This window comes from Sturnira hondurensis, unplaced genomic scaffold (assembly GCF_014824575.4).
Source record: "Sturnira hondurensis isolate 20B ecotype Veracruz unplaced genomic scaffold, ASM1482457v3 Scaffold0025370, whole genome shotgun sequence".
Taxonomy (NCBI): Eukaryota; Metazoa; Chordata; class Mammalia; order Chiroptera; family Phyllostomidae; genus Sturnira; species Sturnira hondurensis.
In genome coordinates, this window is record NW_028098001.1 from 16,931,434 (window position 1) to 16,952,063 (window position 20,630).

Consider the following 20,630-nt stretch of genomic DNA (forward strand, 5'->3'; position numbering starts at 1 on the left):
GCAGGAAAATCTCAGTTATTCCACGCAGCAAGATTTTTACTGATATGTCCCCTAGAGCAAGGGACATAAAGGAAAGAATAAACGAAGGGGATCTCATCAAAATTAAAAGCTTCTGCATGGCCAAGGAAAACAGTATCAAGATAAAAAGAGAAGCAACAGCTTGGGAAGACATATTTGCCAATGATACCTCAGACAAAGGTTTAATCTCCAAAATATACAAAGAACTCATATGACTCCACTCAAAGAAGATGAGCAACCCGATTAAAAAATGGGCAAAGGACTTGAACAGACATTTCTCCAAGGAGGACATACAGAAGATTCAGAGACACATAAAATGATGCTCGATATCACTAGCTATCAGAGAGATGCAAATTAAAACCACAATGAGATACCACTTTCCACCAGTCAGAATGGCTATCATAAACAAAGAAACAAACAACAAGTGTGGGAGAGGTTGTGGGGAAAAGGGGACCCTAGTTCCCTGTTGGTGGGATTCCAGTCTGGTACAACCACTATGGAAAACAGTATGGAATTTTCTAAGAAAACGAAAAATGAACGTGTTTTTTTACCCAGCAATTCCACAATTAGAAGTATATCCTAAGAACCCTGAAACACCAATCCAAAAGAACCTATGTACCCCAATGTTCATAGCAGCACAATTTCTGATAACCAAGAGTTGGAATCAACCTAGATCCCCATCAGTAAATGACTGGATCAAAAAGCTCTGGAATATTTACACAATGAAATTCTATGCTGCAGAAAGAAAGAAGGAACTCCTACCCTTTGCAACATCATGGATGAAACTGGAGAGCATTATGCTGAGCGAAATAAGCCAGGCGGTGAAAGACAAATACCATATGATATCCCCGTTAACAGGAATCTAAACAACAAAACAAGGAAGCAAAGTATGACCAATGACACTCAAATATGGAATAGGCTGACAGGGTCCAGAGGGGATTGAATCATAGGGAAAAAGTGGATGGACTCACATAAACAAGTATAAAGGACACATGGACAATTACTAAGGTAGGGGCTGGAAATTGGAGGGAGGTGGGTAGCACTGGTGGGTTAGGGCTGGGAATATAAGACAGAAAACTGTACTTGAACAAGAATTAAACAAAAGTTAAAATTAAAAAAAAAGAAGATAGGAAGGCAGCAGCCTTTCAAACAGGATATTTAGAATCAGGAGAACAAGAACGATAGCAGCTAGGTCATCTGCTTTCCTTGTGTTCCTGTCTCAACCTCCTCAAAGCTTCTTTTGTATTCTTCTTTAAAATAAGGGGGAAATTTTGTGAGTGTGAGGAATAAATGAGATTATGTCATCTAATTATACAGTGAGCCACTCAGTCAGTCCTTCTCAAGGACCAATTTATTCTGTGGATCATAAGAGGTATGACAATAAATAAGGCAAAATACTCATTCAAAGTGAAAAACACTATGTCAGTCAACACATTGTATTTCCATCAGATGTCACTGTTACAACCCCAAAGTAGGGAGTTCTGAACGAGCTAAGCAGTCAAAAAGGAGTATGGATAACTTAGTATTTGCAGTAATTAACAAATGTAGTGATGTAGGAACTAAAAAGTAAGAAATTTTGAGGAAATTTTATCTTCTTATAGTATAAATTCTGGAAAATTTAAAAACAAACAAAAAATAGAAAATTGCTCTTCTCTGTTTCAATCCTGAAAGATATCAAAAAGTTTTTGTGTTACACATTGTTTGTAATGGCAGATAATGCTTATAAAGTCATATTATTTTATTTTCAAGGCCACTACAGAATTATAACACTATGTAAATTGACCAAATAAATAAAAAATAATTGCTTTCAATTTTTAATGTGTCAAGAGAATAGTTAGTGTAATTCCCTTCACAATGAAGGTATAGCTCATAAAAACCAAGGCAGAGAAAATGGCGGCGGAGTAGGACGGAGCGACTGCAGTTCTACACTTGGGGGAAAATCCTGGCAAATTTACAGAAGAACAGCGCAATCAATTCCCCAACCAACAATTCCCCAGCATTTATGAAAATAAGAGACCACAGATAGTGACGAACCAGACAGCTAGAGGTCCTTGGGGTCTCAGGGACGCAAGTAAGGATGGAGGCGGCCAGACCGGCGGCAGCCATTACCCAGTGCGTAAAGACCTTGGAGCGGCGGCTGCCGCAGCCGTTGGAGCCCAGAGGCTTCCTTCCGCCTATGCCCAGCGAAAAGGGCGTCTGCCACGGAGAACTCATCAGGAGCCCGGCAACCCTGAGAAAAATCAAGGGCAGCAGCAGCGGTGGGGCAGGACGGCAGCCATTGGCCAGCGCATAAAGACCTTGGAGCCTTGGCTGCCTCGGCGGTCAGGGCCCAGAGGCTTCCCCCTGCGCCCAGCGACAGGGGCGTCTGACACAGAGGACTCATTGGGACTCCGGCACCTGTGAGTAAAGACAAAAGTGGCAGCGGCAGGGCCGGCTGCCATCGGGAGCCAGGCACCCCAGAGTAAAGTCAAGAGCAGCAGCGGCGGGACCAGCAGCCATTGGCCGGCGCGTAAAGACCTCGGAGCTGCTGCTTCCGCAGCTTCCAGGGCCCAGAAGCTTCTGTCTACGGCCAGCGTCGGGGCGTCTGCCACAGAGGACTCAGCGGGAGCCCAGCAACTGTGAGTAAAGACAAAAGCGGTAGTGGCAGGACCGGCTGCCCTGGGCCAGCCCAAAACGCCTCAGAGCCACCACTGCCGCTGTGTTAGGGGTGGAGAGACTTCCTTCTGTGGCCAGTGCCACAGAGGACTCATAGGGAGCCCAGCACCCAGTGGAGGATTGGGCCGGCTGCGGGGTCCCTGGAAGAGCTGGCTCCCTCCCTCACCATCTAGGAGGGGCTGGGTGGCAGAGACCTGTCTGCCTAGGTGTGCAGGGAGGGTAGCAAGGACAGGGGGCCGTGTTCAGTTGTGATCTCTGTGGTCGCCAGCCCACCAGCCTGCAAGCCCAGGAAATTTGATAGGAGCATTGTCATAACCAGTCAGGTTGGGGATTGGGCTGGGCTGAGAGGCATGCTTTCTGGAGAAGTTTTTACTGGAAAGTGGATTGAGGTGTTCTGTGAAAGCAGCCTGACTTGCTTCTCACCCAGCCACAGGACAGTACCAGATCCCGTGGGAACAAGGCAGCCTGTCAGGTGGGCGGGCGCATGCACCCCAGTCTGGTAGCCTGGCTGGTGGGCGGGTGTGCGCCTGGGCCTACAACCCAGTCCACAAAGGGGTCCCACCGAAACCAGAAAAACCCGATTGGACAGTTTGAAACCAACAAGGAAGGAGTTTTTGTTGTTGGGTTTTTTTTTGTTTTTTTTGTTTTTGTTTTTTACTTTTATTTTTAAACTTTTTTCAGTAATCGTATATATTTTTTAATTTTATTTTTGCTGTATCTTTCAGTACTCTGTTCCTCTCCTTTCTTTTTTCCTGTTTTAGTCCCTCTTCATTTCACCCCAAACTTATTGCTTTTTCCTCACTTCTCTTGCCCTTTTTTTGTGTGTTTGTTTGTTTGTTTGTTGCTTTCTATAGCACTGTAAATACTTCACAACACATCTCTCCAGTCTTAGCCCACTTTACAGGTTCCTGAATTCTATTACTGTAGTGATTAACTCTACTTGCTCACACGCTACGTCTATTTACTATTCTTTACTCTCACCTTACCTCAAAATCTGACCACCCGCAACCTCACTGCTTTCTAGATACAACTCACAAGCCTTCCCTCCCCAACAAGAGGCTTATCTTTGGTCTATCCTTTCCTAGAGGTGGCAAATTGGGTTGAAGATTACAGTTAACACTATATAGAGCCTAAAGATCTTCTATCTCTTCTCTGCCAGCTGTGACTGTAAATATCATAAAGTACTCTCCTGCTGTCATAAACCATTTTGCCTCCCCCTCCAGCTGATCACACACACACAAAGAAAGGAGTAGGTGGAAGCAGAGAACATCAAGATACCTGCAGGAGACTGTACCACTGAATTTCACAGGAATTCTACCACAGAAGTTCACACCATAAACCTAGGGAGTCAGAACAGATCAATTTAAGAAGCTGAAGCTAACAAGAAGAGTCTCATAAGCAATGGGAAGACAAAGAAACAATGCCCAAATGAAAGAAAAGGTGGAAGTCTCAGAAATAATGTTAGATGAAAGAGAGGCAAGTCAGCTATCAGATATTGAATTCAAAGCACTAGTTATCAGGAAATTCAAAGAGCTCACAATGAGCTACCAGAAACTAGAGGGGAGCTACCATGAGCTCTCCGCAAACTATATCAACATGAAAAAGGAAATAGAAACTATCACCAAAGGACAAGAGGAAATGAAGAATACAATTTCGGAACTGAAGAACACAGTAGAAGGAATGAAAAGCAGGATCGATGAGGCAGAAGATCGGATCAGTGAGTTGGAGGACACAGTAGAAAGAATCTCCCAGAAAGAGCAAGAAAGGGAAAAGAGGCTCAAAAAGAATGAAGATGGACTAAGAGAAATGCAAGATAATATGAAACGTAATAATATCCGAATAATAGGAATACCAGAAGGAGAAGAAGAAGAACAAGGGATAGAAAACCTATTTGAAAGAGTAATGATGGAAAATTTTCCTAATTTGATGAGAGAAAAAGTTACACGAATCCAGGAATCACAGAGAGTCCCATTCAAGAGGAACCCAAAGAGGCCCACTTCAAGACACATCATCATTAAAATGGCAAAATTTCAAGACAAAGAGAGAATCCTAAAGGCAGCAAGGGAGAAAAAGGAAGTAACATACAAGGGAGCCCCAATAAGGTTAGCTACTGACTTCTCAATGGAAACACTCCAAGCAAGAAGAGAATGGCAAGAAATATTTCAAGTAATGAGAACCAGAGGCCTACAACCAAGGCTACTTTACCCAGCAAGGCTCTCAATCAAGATAGAAGGCCAAATAAAGAGCTTCCAAGACAAAAGAAGTCTAAAAGAATATGCCTCCACCAAACCAGCTCTACAAGAAATACTAAAAGGGCTGCTTTAAGGAAAGGAAGGAAAAGAGAGAGACAGAGAGGAACTGTGGTACAAAAATGGCAATGAATAAGTCCCTATCAATAATAACCTTGAATGTAAATGGATTAAATGCTCCAATCAAAAGACATAGAATAGCTGAATGGATAAGAAAGCATGACCCACACATATGCTGCCTACAGGAGACCCACCTCAGGACAAAAGACCATCACAGACTAAAAGTGAAAGGCTGGAAACAAATTTTCCAAGCAAATGGACAAGAAAAAAAAGCCGGGGTAGCAATTCTAATATCAGACAAAATAGACTTCAAAAAAAGGGCCATAAAGAGAGACCCAGAAGGTCACTTCATATTGCTCAAGGGAAGAATCCAGCACGAAGACATTAACATCATAAATATATATGCACCCAACATAGGAGCACCCAAATATATAAGAAAAATCCTAGAAGACTTCAAGAAAGATATTGACAGCAACACAATTATAGTAGGGGATTTTAACACCCCACTGTCAAAAATGGACAGATCTTCCAAACAAAATATCAACAAAGATATAGCAGCATTAAATGAAACTCTAGAAGAAATGGACTTGACTGATATATATAGAGCGCTTCATCCCAAAGAAGCTAAATACACATTCTTTTCAAATGCACATGGAACATTTTCAAAGATAGACCACATGGTAGGACACAAAATGAACCTCAACAAATTCAAGAAAATTGAAATCATACCAAGCATTTTCTCTGACCACAAGGGACTGAAATTAGAAACCAACCCCACAGGAAAAAACCCCAAACATCCAAAATCATGGAGACTGAATGGTATGCTATTAAACAACGAATGGGTCAAGATTGAAATTAGGGAAGAAATCAAAAAGTTTCTGGAAACAAATGAAAATGAACTCACAACAACCCAAAACTTATGGGACACGGCCAAGGCAGTCCTGAGAGGGAAGTTCATAGCAATACAGGCTTACCTAAAGAAAATAGAAACATTTCAAACAAACAACCTAACCCGACGCCTGCAAGAACTCGAAGAACAACAACAAAGACAGCCCAGAGCAAGTACAAGGAAGGAAATAACCAAGATCAGAGCAGAATTAAATGACATAGAGACCAAAAGCACAATTATAAGGATCAATGAATCCAAGAGTTGGTTTTTTGAAAAGATAAACAAAATAGACAAGCCTTTAAGTAGGCTCATTAAGAAAAGAAGAGAGAGGACACAAATAAACACAATCAGAAATGAAAGAGGAGAGATTACAACTGATACCACAGAAATAGAAGGGATTGTAAGGAATTACTATGAAGAACTGTATGCCAAGAAATTTGAAAACCTAGGTGAAATGGACAAATTTCTAGAAAAATATAATCTTCCAAAACTCAATGAAGAAGAAGTAGAAAGCCTGAACAGACCAATAACAGCAAATGAAATTGAAGCAGTAATCAAAAAACTCCCATCACACAAAAGCCCCGGACCAGATGGTTTCACAGGAGAATTCTACAAAGCGTTTAAGGAAGAGCTAACCCCTATTCTTCACAGACTATTCCAAAAAATCCAAAATGATGGGAAACTCCCAAACTCTTTTTATGAAGCGAGCATTATCCTAATTCCAAAACCAGATAGAGACACAACAAAGAAAGAAAACTTTAGGCCAATATCACTGATGAACATAGATGCTAAAATCCTCAACAAAATATTGGCAAATCGCATCCAACAATACATCAAAAAGATCATACACCATGACCAAGTGGGATTCATCCCAGGGATGCAAGGATGGTTCAATATCCGCAAATCAGTAAATGTAATACACCACATAAACAAAAGCAAGGACAAAAACCACATGGTCATATCAATAGACGCGGAAAAAGCTTTTGATAAGGTACAACACCCATTTATGATAAAGGTACTCAGCAAAGTGGGAATAGAGGGAGCATTCCTCAATATAATAAAGGCCATATATGAAAGACCTACAGCCAACATCATACTGAATGGGCAAAAACTGAAAGCTTTTCCACTAAGATCAGGAACAAGACAAGGTTGTCCACTTTCACCACTTCTATTTAATATAGTATTGGAAGTTCTAGCCACAGCAATCAGACAAGAAAAGGAAATAAAAGGCATCCAAATCGGAAAGGAGGAAACAAAACTGTCACTGTTTGCAGATGACATGATAGTGTACATGGAAAATCCTATAGACTCTACCAAAAAACTGCTGGAACTAATAAATGAATTTGGCAAAACAGCGGGATACAAAGTCAATATCCAGAAATCAAAGGCATTTCTGTATACTAACAATGAATCAGCAGAAGCAGAAATCAAGAAAAAAATCCCATTCGATATAGCAAAAAGAAAAATAAAATATCTGGGAATAAATCTAACCAAGGAGGTTAAAGACCTGTATGCAGAAAATTACACAACACTGAAGACAGAAATCAAGGAAGACACAAACAAATGGAGACGTATACCGTGTTCATGGATTGGAAGAATTAACATCATCAAAATGTCCATACTACCCAAAGCAATTTACAGATTCAATGCAATACCTATTAAAGTACCAATGGCATATTTCACAGACATAGAACAAACACTTCAAAAATTTATATGGAACCATAAAAGACCCCGAATAGCAGCTGCAATGTTAAGAAAGAAGAACAAAGTAGGAGGGATCACAATACCTGATATCAAACTGTATTACAAGGCCACTGTAATCAAAACAGCCTGGTACTGGCATAAAAACAGGCACATAGACCAATGGAACAGAATAGAGAACCCAGAAATAAACCCAAATCTCTACAGTCAATTAATATTCGACAAAGGGGGCAGTATCATAAAATGGGGTAAAGATAGCCTCTTCAACAAATGGTGTTGGGAGAACTGGACAGCTACATGCAAAAAAATGAAACTCGAGCACCAACTTACATCATACACCAAAATAAATTCAAGGTGGATAAAAGACTTAAATATAAGCCATGACACCATTAAAGTCCTAGAGGAGAACATTGGCAGGAAAATCTCAGATATTTCACGCAGCAACATTTTTACTGATATGTCCCCTAGAGCAAGGACTATAAAGGAAAGAATAAACAAATGGGATCTCATCAAAATAAAAAGCTTCTGCGCAGCTAAAGAAAACAGCATTAAAATAAAAAGACAACCAACTGTATGGGAAAACATATTTGCCAATGATACCTCAGACAAAGGTTTAATCTCCAAAATATACAAAGAACTCACACGACTTCACTCTAAGAAGACAACTAACCCAATTAAAAAATGGGGAAAGGACTTGAACAGACACTTCTGCAAGGAGGACATACAGAGGATCCAGAGACACATGAAAAGATGCTCAATATCACTAGCTATCAGAGAGATGCAAATTAAAACTACAATGAGATACCACTTTACACCGGTGAGAATGGCTATCATAAACAAAGCAATAAACAACAAATGTTGGAGAGGGTGTGGAGAAAAGGGGACTCTGGTCCACTGTTGGTGGGATTGCAGACTGGTACAACCATTATGGAAAACAGTATGGAATTTTCTCAGAAAACTAAAATTGGACTTGCCTTTTGACCCAGCAATTCCACTGCTGGGATTGTATCCTAAGAACCCTAAAACACCAATCCCAAAGAACCTATGCACCCCAATGTTCATAGCAGCACAATTTACAATAGCCAAGAGTTGGAAGCAACCTAGGTGCCCGTCAGTAAATGAATGGATCAAAAAACTATGGTACATATACACAATGGAATTTTATGCTGCAGAAAGAAAGAAGGAGCTCCTACCTTTTGCAACAACATGGATGGAACTGGAAAGCATTATGCTGAGTGAAATAAGCCAGGTGTTGAAGGACAAATACCATATGATCTCACCTCTAACAGGAAGCTAAACAACAAAGCAAACAAGCAAGCAAAATATAACCAAAGACACTGAAATAGAGAACAGGCTGACAGTGACCAGAGGGGAGAGGGGAGGGAATTTCAGGGGAAATAAGGGAGGGATTTAGAGGAACCTATATAAAGGATACATGGACAACAACTGAGAAGGGTGGAAATGGGAGGGAGGGGGGAGGATGGGCGTTGGGATGGAATGGGAGTAATAGACAGAAAACTGTACTTGAAAAATAATTAAATAAAAAAATTGAAGGAAAAAAAAATAAAAAAATAAAACTTAAAAAAAAAAAAGGCAAATTATTAAGCATCAGTTTAGTCCAGCCTGTGCTAGGCCTTGTGGGAGATGTTAAAGACAGTTTTTAAAAAGATTTTGTTTAATTTTAGAGAGGAGAAGAGAGGGAGAGAGGAAGAGAAACATCAATGTGTGGTTGCCTCTCTAGTGCCCTCCACTGGGAACCTGGCCCACAACCCAGTCATGTGCCCTGATGGGGAATCAAACCAGTGACCCTTTGATGTGCAGGCCCATGCTTAGCCCACTGAGCTACACCAGCCAGGGCTAAAGACAAATTTTATTTTTAGTTTACAATAATTTGAGAGAAATAAGTTTGACATATGAAACAACTAAAGTACTACCTTACATATTAGGGTAGTACACAAGCTTTACTAGAATGAAAGCTTCAAAATAATATACAATAAAAAAGGGATTATTGTAAGTTAGAAATCGCATAGAAGACTTCTCTGAAGGATATACTCTGTAAGCAACCCACGAACATGGCCAGCGTTTTAGTCTGCTTCGTTTCTCTCTAGCACTCAGAACAGCTAGGTTGTAGATGCACTTGTTTTGTTTTGTTTTTTAAATACTATCATCTATATTTGTATATAAGAGTTATTTTATAATTCCAGTAATGAGAATGTCATAATGAAAATAATGCTTTAGAGTAGTAATATAATATGTTGAACTGATTATATAGAACGGACTGAGTGGGAGTGACAGGCTAAGAGATGGGCAAGAAAGATGCCTGCTGGGAGGTCACTGCTCAGATTTCCTTCACAGTCCCCTGAGTTCTTGTTATTTCTATGACTTCTGTGAACAATGTTCAGCACAGGACACCACTTGAAGTTAATTGTCAGTAGACTATTTTTTTAACAGCTTATATAAAGTTAAAATTCATTGACCTTATTAATAATTAGCTCAATTCAATTCAAATTGTGTTTCCTTATTTCCTTATCTGATAAAACCAAGTGGGATGGAGAGCCAAGGTGAAGGAGGGAGAGAAATTCAATCACAGTTGATTCTATAAGTTATTTTCAGGTAACAAATTAAATATTATCTTTCTTTTAATTAATATTTAATTAAATATTATATTTTAAATAATTTTCCTTTGCATAGGCACATCTGGCCAATATTGTCAAAAATAGCTTCACTTGTATGATTAATTTTATTCTATATTGTGGATTATATTAATAACTGTCTTGAATGAAATAAGCAAGATATAAAAACCTCTAAGAAGAAATGAATAATATTTCAGTTAATGAATTAATGAAGTGTAACTTTTCAGGTGTTTCTGTTATAATGCCTTCTTATTATTCTTATTATTTATACTTCTGTTTTCTTTTTCCCCATCCCTTATTATTTATACTTCTTAATGGTTTTGTATATTACAAGTTATATTAAGATTGGTAAATATTATATAATGAATAATGAAGTCAATTGGGGGGACAATTCTTGAGTAACTTTTATATTCTGGATTGATGTTACAAAGGCTTTCTTATCCATGTCAACTTTTATATTATTAGCCAACTTCCGCATTAGGGAACAACTTTCTCTTCTTATTAGCTATTACTGAGGTGTGTGGTGACACGAGTGTGTTACCATAATGTAATAAAATATGTAACAATTGTTGTCATATAAGCATTTCTTGTCAAGTGGGAACACTAAGACCTACTTAATTTTTTCAAATGAAGGAATTATTAAAATTATACCGTCTTTAACAAGAAAAAAAAAGGAGTCAGGTATTCCCAGAAACAGTGATCCATGCGCTGGAGTCTGCTGGCGGCTCTGGATCTCCGTCAGTCCTCCGGAGCTTCTCCTGAAACGGCAGCGGGGGGCGGGGGGGGGGGTCGGTCCGTACAGGCTGGAGTGGTTCCTTTTTCCAGTCTTTTACCCGTACATAATTTCCTGGCTTAAAAGAGTGCATTGCCCTGCCCACCCCACCCCACCCTTACCGGAGTTGTGGCCCTTGGCTCAATCCAGCCTGGCTTATCCTTTCTAGGGTCTCTCCTAGCCTCTGGAGGTACTGAGTCTGCCCTAACTGCCCCCACAACCTGCTCCCCCCTTTGTCTATCTTGAGGATGGGAGAGGGCCTCCCAAAAACTAACTCATAAGGGGTATAGCCTGAAGAGTTAGGAGCATTCCTAACCCTGAATAGTGCCAGTGGCAATAAATCAGTCCAAGGCAATCCAGTCTCCTGGTGAAACGTAGCTAGAGTTTCTTTGAGGGTTCAGTTCATGCGCTCTAATTTTCCCGAGATCTGCAGCCCGTATGCAGTGTGTAGTTTCCAAGTGATGTGGAGGAGCTTTGTCACTTCCTGTACTATGGAAGGACCGGACTGTTGTCACTCCCAATAGTCAGGGGCAACCCATACCTTGGGATGATTTCTTTCATCAGAGCTCCCGTGATTTCTCGGCTTTTCTCGGTCCGGGTGGGGAAAGCCTCTACCCATCCGGAAAAGGTGCAGGTGAAAACCAGGAGGTAATTATATCCTGGGCTGGGTCTGATTTCAGTAAAGTCCACCTGCAAATCCTCAAACGGCTGCCTCCCTGAGTGCTGTATTCCTGGCTTTATTCCTGGGTGCCCCACCATATTGTTCCTGGCGCATGTAACACACTGCATTGCTGCTGAAGTGCAGAGCGCAGCCAGATTAGGGAAGTAAAAGTACTTTTTTAACAAGTTTTCTAGGGACATCTTGCCCATATGAGGCTCTGACACTGCTTCACTAGATTGCTTGCTTGCCCCTGAGGGGACATATATTTTCCCGTCAGGCAACCTCCAATTCCCTTCAGTAGTTTCCTGTCCCCCAGCCTGTCTCGCCCACTCAATTTCAGCTGGGGCATACTCCTGTAGGTTGATTTGTATGCCTAAGAGGGGGCCCATCAATGGGGCGGTTGTTTCAGCTTGTTCCAAGCCAATGGCTATTGCCTTAGCAGCTTGATCCGCTCTTTGGTTCCCCTTTGCAACCTCAGAATCATACTTTGAGTGTCCTCTGCAGTGCATAACCGCTGCCTCAGTAGGGGCCCACACTGCCTCTAATAGCCAAAGTATCTTTTGTTTATTTTTTATTTCTCTCCCTTCTGCAGTCAATAGCCCTCTTTCCTGGTAGATAGCACCATGGATGTGAAGGGTGACATGGGCATACTTGGAGCCTGTGTAATTATCGACCTTTTTCACTTGACCAAGCTCCAGGGCTCGTATTAATCCCCGTAGTTAACCCTTTGTGCTGACCATCCTGCTGGCAGTGCCTTAGCTTCTACTATTTCCTGGGAGCCTAGGACAGTGTATCCCACTACTTTCTTCCCATTGGGCATGTAGCTACTGCTGTCCATATAGTAAACAGCATCAGGACGAGGCAGGGGCTGGTCCCGGAGATCCAGTCAGCTGGCATGGATTTCCTAGGTCACTTTGAGGCAATCATGGTCCGGTTCTCCAAGTTGCACTGGCAAATAGGTGGCAGGATTGACCCGTCTAATGGTTTTAACCTGCACTCTCGGGTTCCCCTGCAGGATGCCTTGGTATTGTGTCAACTTGGGGTTCAAGGGACATTTGTGTCCTTGTCCCACAAGGAGACTATTTACTGCATGAGGAATGTGGAGGCTGATCTCCTGCCCCAGAGTCAGTTTATCTGCCTCTTGAAGGAGAGTTACAGCAGTGGCTACCGCCCTAGGCGGCCACCTGGCAGTGAAGTTATCTAGCTGCTTAGACGAGTAAGCTACCTGGCACTGCCACGGACCCATGGGCTGGGTCAAAACTCCTAAGGCAATTTTATTTTTTCATGAATACATAAATCAAAAGGCCTCTGGGGGTCTGGTAAGCCAAGGGCAGGGGCCTCACTGAGGTGCCTCTGAATTCTCTGGAAGGCCTCCTTTTGTTCTTGTCCCCAATCTAGAGGCTGGGCATCTGGTCCCTTTAAGACTTGGTAGAGGAGTTTGGCCACAGAGGCAAAGCTGGGTATCCATATTCAACATAATCCAGCTGCCCCCAGGAACTCCCCAAGTTCTCGTCGGGTCCTGGGGGATGGGAATTTGGCTCTAACGGTCTTTCTTTCACTCCCTAGGGCTCTCTTCTCTTGTGAAATAAGGAACCCCAAGTATCTCACTTGTTCTTGACAGATTTGTGCCTTTTTCCACAATACCTGGTACCCACAGTCAGCAAGCAGCTACAGCAAACCTCGAGTCCCTCTCCAGCATTGTTCTCTGGCTGGGGCTGCTAGAAGCAGGTCATCTACCTACTGTAGGACAATCAGGTTGGGCTCTTTTTCTGAGAATGGCTTCAGATCTCTGGCTAGTGCCTCCACAAATAGGGTGGGTGAGTTCTTGAACGCTTGGGGAAGCCTGGTCCAGGTTAGCTGTGTCTTGACCCCAGTGTGGGGGTCTTCCCACTCAAAGGCAAAAATAGGCTGACTCAAATGTGCCACTGGAATGCAAAAGAAGGCGCCCTTCAAGTTGAGGCAGGTGAATGAAGCCGCAGACAGGGGCAGCTGACTTAACAGGGTATATGGGTTTGGGACTACCGGATGAAGTGTAATAACTGACTCATTTACTGCTCTTAAATCTTGGACTGGTCAATACCTGCTGCCATCTGGCTTCCTGACTGGCAGGAAAGGAGTATTCAATGGCGACTGGCAAGGGGCTAATATTCCCTCTTGTAAATGTCTGCAGATAACCCCAGAGATCCCCTGTCTGGCTTCTCCTGACAGGGGATACTGCCGTAGGCGCCGAGGTTTTGCCCCTGGTTTGAGTTCTATTATGATAGGAGTCTGATTCCTTGCCGGTCCTGGGGGGTTGCCTTCTGCCCAGATCTCAGGGTTGTCCTGCTGCAACAAGTCCTTTAGTCCTTGCCCTAACCTGTCTTGGCCTATGTCCTCTGCGTCTGAGGGGTGGTGTAGTCAGTACTCTTCTTCCCTCGGGAGGATAACAACGAGGAGGCTTGGGGCTTGGACCTGCATGTGGGCTTCACCTGAAGGCTGGAAGGTGACTCGTGCCCCCAACTTTGCAAGTAAGTTCTGCCCCAGTAGTGGGATGGGGCATTCGGGTATACAGAGGAACTCCTGCCTGATCCTGTGTCCTCCCACCTCCACCGCGCGGGCCTGGCAGAAACTTCTGGTGCTACTGGGGCACCCAGTGGCTCCAATAATAGAAATTTCTCGCCCCGAGAGAGGGGCTATCGGGGTCGTCACAACTGAATGTTCTGCTCCGGTATCCACCATAAAGGGTAGACCGCGCCCCCCTACTCTAACTTGGACCATGGGCTCGTGGGGGCCTAAATTCAGAGAGCCTGGTCTGTCTCAGTCTGAATCCAGTCCAGCCAGGTTAAGCATGTTGGGTGCAGGTCCTGATCCCCGCCCCGCCTCAGAGATTTTCTTCTTGCAATTTGGTCACTCCCTCTTCCAGTCGCCCCTCTCTTTACAATAAGCACACTGGTCTCGCTCTACCCTGAGGTTCCATTTCTCTTCCCCCCTTTTCTTTCTCTCCTTGGTTCGGGGGAGGGTGCCCAAGTACTATGGCCAACAGGGCCGCCTTTTCCTCCCTACTCTTCTGGGCTGCCCATTCTGCTGCCCCTTCTCTATTGTTATAAACTTTATTGACGATCTCAATCAATTGGCTTATGTTCATTCTGGCAAACCCCTCGAATTTCTGAAGCTTTTTGCGAGTGTCTAAGGCCAACTGTGACACAAAGGCCATACTAATCATTCGCTGGTTGTCTGGACTCTCTGGATCAAAAGGAGTATAAATGCGATATGCCTCACACAGGCGTTCAAGAAAGTCGCCTGGGCACTCATCTGGCCTCTGGGTGATACTAGCCACCTTAGACATATTGGTGGGCTTCCTAGCCCCTGATTGAATACCTCAGAGCAATGCCTCTCCGTAATGCACCAGGGCGGCACGTTCCTCCTCAACGGTATGGTCCCAGTCAGGTTGGGTTTCTGGGGATGCTGCCTGGGCACACTGGGCTGGGTCTAGGGTCCCGATAGGAGCTGTTGCCTCTAAGTGGCAATGAGCCTCCTGGAACAATGTAAGGAGCAGCTGCCTGCAGTCATACAAAGTCAGGTGATGAGTCTGCATGATGGACTCCATTAGATCTATCAGGGCCTGGGATTTCTCAGAATAGGAGGAAGTATGGTGCTTCCAGTTGAGGAAGTCAGTTGTAGTGAACTGCTGATAGAATACTACAATAGGACTTGGCTGTGCTGTGCCATCAGCACCAATTTGAGGCGGACCCCATGCCTCCCTGAGTGGCAGTTGAAGGCCTTTGTGTTCCTACGGCGGGGAGGCAATTGGAGAAGCTAGAGGGGCACTAGCTTCAGCTGGGACTGGGGCTGGGGAGACTGACAGAGGTGGAGTATCTGGTGCCAGAGGGGGCCCTTGTGCCTCAGCCACATATGGGGGAGGAAAAGATACTGTCAGTTCCTCCTCAGGATTGCTCTGAAAAATTTTGGGTTGGTGGGCCTGTGTAACAAAGACCCGTGCCTGATGGCAATTCTGGCATCCAGTCTTTCGTCAGGACCGTTTAGCTGCAGCTGACTTAGGTGCCTGCTTTGAGCACTGTTGCAACCTCTTCTGCATGTCCTGTGCCAGCTCCTGCCACCAGTCTATATAAATATACTGATCAGTGTGCCCTGGCTTGTCTGTCACTATGAGGTGGACTGCCCTAATTATTCCTAAATTCAATGTCCCTTCAGGGGGCCAGCCTACTTCAAATGCTGGCCACTCAGAGGTGCAAAGGACCTCTAACTGACTGGCCTTCATGGTTGGATCTTGGCCACGGAACTGTTCAAAGTTCTGCAGCATACAGTCTAACACAGTGGAAGGTCCCCTGCCCATGGTGACCTTCCCAGAACGATGCGGACAAACAAAGGGAAGGGGTTTTCGTTTCGCCTGCCTGGCCTCCCCCGTCTCGGGGAGCTTGGGTCTTGTCTTAGCTAAGGCTGCCTGTGTAGAATCCGGGTTAAACTCCCAGCCATTATGGCAAATGACAGACGGAGGAACTGCAGGTTGGGGCCCACTCTTGCTCCATAGGTTTTTCACCCGTGGAGCCACAAACACAGTTGCTCACACAAACACTCCAACAAACATCCAAGAGTTTATACAGTCCTGCCAGAGTAGGACTGCCCTAACCTAGTGGGGATATGTATCCCCTTCCAGATGGGTAATTGGCCTCCAGAGAACTTACGGCTAATTGCCTGCCTGAGAGGTGATCAGTGTATGAGATTATAACTGCTGTTTCCAGCACTTCTGTTGGAGCATCTTACTGGTACATGATTACTCCAGTGGTAAGTTTGATAGTGAGAGAGCTACTGAAATCATTCTCCCATGGGCAAAGATCCTAACCAGATCTAGAAAGAAAACAGAAAGATATTAACCTCAATAGAATAAAACATTTAGCTTTATGTATTCTCCACCCTCCCCACACCACTGCCAGGCAGAAAAAAAATTACCTCAAGAATCTTCTCTATATAGCTCTTATGTGGTGCTTTTTAACTGGGTGCAAATTAGACCAACCCTGATTGCCTAGCTACAGATGGATTCATCATCCTTTAATTAGGATGACAGTGAGCCGCACACTCCCCATTCCCCCTCTTGCCCAGTTATGCCCTTGAGATTGATATCTAAAAGGCTTCCCCTTTATTCTAGATCACATAAAGTTAAAGATACTCCACATGATATATCCAAATATCAGATAGGCAGGCATTCTCATCGGACACTTGAACAATATATATTTTTGAAACTATTTACAAATGGGAAAATAAAGACCCATGGCATTGGAAGACCTCCATGAGTCCTCACAGAGTGGAGTTTCTGAAGGGATTGGTGCTGCTGCTCTCACTTAGAGGCAGCTGTGACTGATCAGAGGTGATTGGCCCGAGAATCCCTGTTTAAGATTGAAAAACAAAACAAAACAAAACATACCTTCTCAAAGGTGGCAAAATTGTAGGACTTGACCTTGGAGATTTCTGATTCCAATCCACTGATGGGAAAACAGAGTCTGAAAAGTTTTAGCATTTTTCTTTGAAAACACAAGGTACAAAGTGTGGCAAAAATGTCACCCTTTATTACAAAAGCTTTTATCACAAAATCATGAGTACGTAATTCTGTAACAGAACAATATCACATTCAAGCACACCATATAAAATTCTAGGTGAAATGTTCAAATTAAAACTGTAAATTAGTACACCCTTATTGTTATGCTACCAACCACACTCAAGCTTGTCACTTCTGCTAGATGCTGTATTTTCAGGAGTAGTTATTGTGCCTCACAATTTCATTTGTGAATTCCAGATCAAGAAGCAAGGAACATGTAGAAGAGTATTTACTTAATCATTATTTATTTATTCATTTATTTCATATTAAATGCTTATGATTGACACTCAGTAAGAATTTTGTATAGCCCTGGCTGATGTAGCTCAGTGGATTGAGCACAGGCCTGCGAACCAGAGGATCGCGGTTCGATTCCCAGTCAGGGCACATGCCTGGGTTGCAGGCTGGTTCCCTGCAGGCCAACTCCCAGCAGGGGACACACGAAAGGCAACCATACATTGATGTTTCTCTCCCTCTCTCCTTCTCCCCTAAAAATATATAAATAAAATTAAAAAAAAAGAATTTTGTATAGACTACAAATGTACAATTTTATTATACATTATCTGAATATAGTATTGTGTTCACCATCTAAAATGAAGTATTTTTATCAAAAATTAATTATTCTTACTCTCTTCTACTTTGCTCCACCCTTCTTCCTTGCCTGATCACAATATTTTTGTCTTTGTTCATGAGTTCTTTTCTGCTTAATTTTACTCTCTGATTAGAAGCTGGTTTCCAAACCCATCTCCTCTGACATCTGTCAAACTGTCTTTCTTATATATGACTCTATTTGTATTTTGTTTGTTTGTTTTACTTATTAGGTTATAAATATAAGTAGATTCATATGGTAGTTTTCTCTCTCTAACTTGCTTCTTTTACTTTCCACAATATATACTAAGGCCATCCCCATTGTTCCAAAAGTTACCTTTTCTTCATATTTATGGCTGAGGAATATTCAGTTGTGTACATACTCTCATGCACTCTTGTTGAGCATATAGATTAATGCAGTGCCCAGATAAAACACTATTTAGTTTTTTCAAAAAATTAAAAATTAAGCTGCCTAATGACCCAGCAGTTCCACTTCTGAAAATCTATCAGAAGAAAACTAAAACACTAACTAGAAAATGTATATGCACCGCTATGTTTCTTGCAATGTTATTTACAATAGCAAATATTTGGAAGCAGCCCGAGTGCCCATCAGTATATCAGTGGATAGAAATAGGAACTCTCAATTCTGATCTACTGTTTTACATGTCTGTTTTTGTGAAAATAATTTACTGTTTTGATTATTAGAAGTTTTATGAAACCATTTGATTATTAGCATAGACTGAAACCATGGAAAGCAATACCTTCAGCTTTATTCTTTTTCTCAAAATTGCTTGGACCATTTGGGGCCTTTTGTGGTCCCATATAAATTTGAAAATTTTTTCATCCAGTCCTGAGAAAAATAACATATGCATGCTGAGAGGGATTTCACTGAACTTGTAAATTGACTTGGCAAGTACAGTCATTTTAACAATTTGAACTTACTGATCACTTCACACAATATTTTCTCTTTTTTTTTGCCTGTAAACTTTTTCTATGTCTTAAAATATTTTTCATTATCTTATAATTGTGTTAGTACTTTTTTTACATCTTTGAATACATTAATTCCTAAGTAGTTCTTTCTCATGCAATTTTAAATGGAATTATTTCATTTATTTCTTCTTCTGATTATTATTGTATAAAAACATGACAGAGAGGTAGATATTAATTTTTATTTTAGTATTTTACTGAATTCTATTTTTAAAGATTTTATTTCTTTATTTTTACAGTGGAAGGGAGGGGAAAAGATAGAGAGAGAAACATCAATGTGTGATTGAATATTGTGCACCTCCTACTGGGAACCTGGCTTGCAACTCAGGCATGTGCCTTGACTGGTAATCGAACCAGGAACACTTTGATTTACTGGCTGGCATTCAATCCACTGAGCCACATCAGCCAAAATTATTGAGTTCTTTCAATAATTATATATATATATATATATATATATATATATAACTACAACTAACACCAAAAATAAGAAAAAAATTATTAATGAATACTATGATCAGGGATAGGAAAAGAAAGCTCACTTTTACCACTATTATTCAACACAGTATTGTATTTTTCTGGTTATAGCAATCAAACAAGAAAANCAGTGCAGAAAGTAAAGAAATTTAACAGAGAGGGAAACCCAATACCTTTAGAGAATGGTTTTTCAAAATATACCTGACAAAAAAGATTCATCATGGCAAAAGAAGAACACAAATGAATAAAATCAGGAATTAAAAAGGAAAAACTACAACTAACACCAAAAATAAGAAAAAAATTATTAATGAATACTATGATCAGGGATAGGAAAAGAAAGCTCACTTTTACCACTATTATTCAACACAGTATTGTATTTTTCTGGTTATAGCAATCAAACAAGAAAAATAATTTAAACACAACAAAAATATGGGAAAGAACTTCCATTTTTGGCAGATGAAATTACATTATATATATATATATATATATATATATATATATATATATATATATACATATATATAATGTAATTTCATCTGCCAAAAATGGAAGTTCTTTCCCATATTTTTGTTGTGTTTAAATTATTTTTCTTGTTTGATTGCTATAACCAGAAAAATACAATACTGTGTTGAATAATAGTGGTAAAAGTGAGCTTTCTTTTCCTATCCCTGATCATAGTATTCATTAATAATTTTTTTCTTATTTTTGGTGTTAGTTGTAGTTTTTCCTTTTTAATTCCTGATTTTATTCATTTGTGTTCTTCTTTTGCCATGATGAATCTTTTTTGTCAGGTATATTTTGAAAAACCATTCTCTAAAGGTATTGGGTTTCCCTCTCTGTTAAATTTCTTTACTTTCTGCACTGATTTTTATTGTCTTTTTCATTTTCTTTGCTCCTCTTAATAGAAAATTTATATTATTTCGCTGGAATTTTATTTTTTTACTCTTCTGACAGTCCTGTACAAATGACATTTTTTCAAGTATTTATGATATATCTCTGGTTTAGTAAGGTATTTTCTTTTTCATTTATATCAAGAAGTGTTTCCGTTTATAAAAAAAATTCTCTTCTCTGATATATTGGTTGTTTAGAAGCTTGATGTATAATTTTCTCAAAATTTTAGTAGCTTTTTAATGGTTTACCAATACTTGAATTTTAGTAACCACTGTTTTCAGAAAATGATATTGATATAATTTAAAATGTTTTCAATTTTTTATGTCTTGTTCTGTCACTTTGTAAGTTAACTATTTTGAAAATATCCCATGTGCACTAAGAATAATGTGTAAGTGCAGCTTTTTTATGTAATTGTTGTTCAAGTTCAGTTTTCTGTCTTTTACTCCCATATCAACCCATCCACCC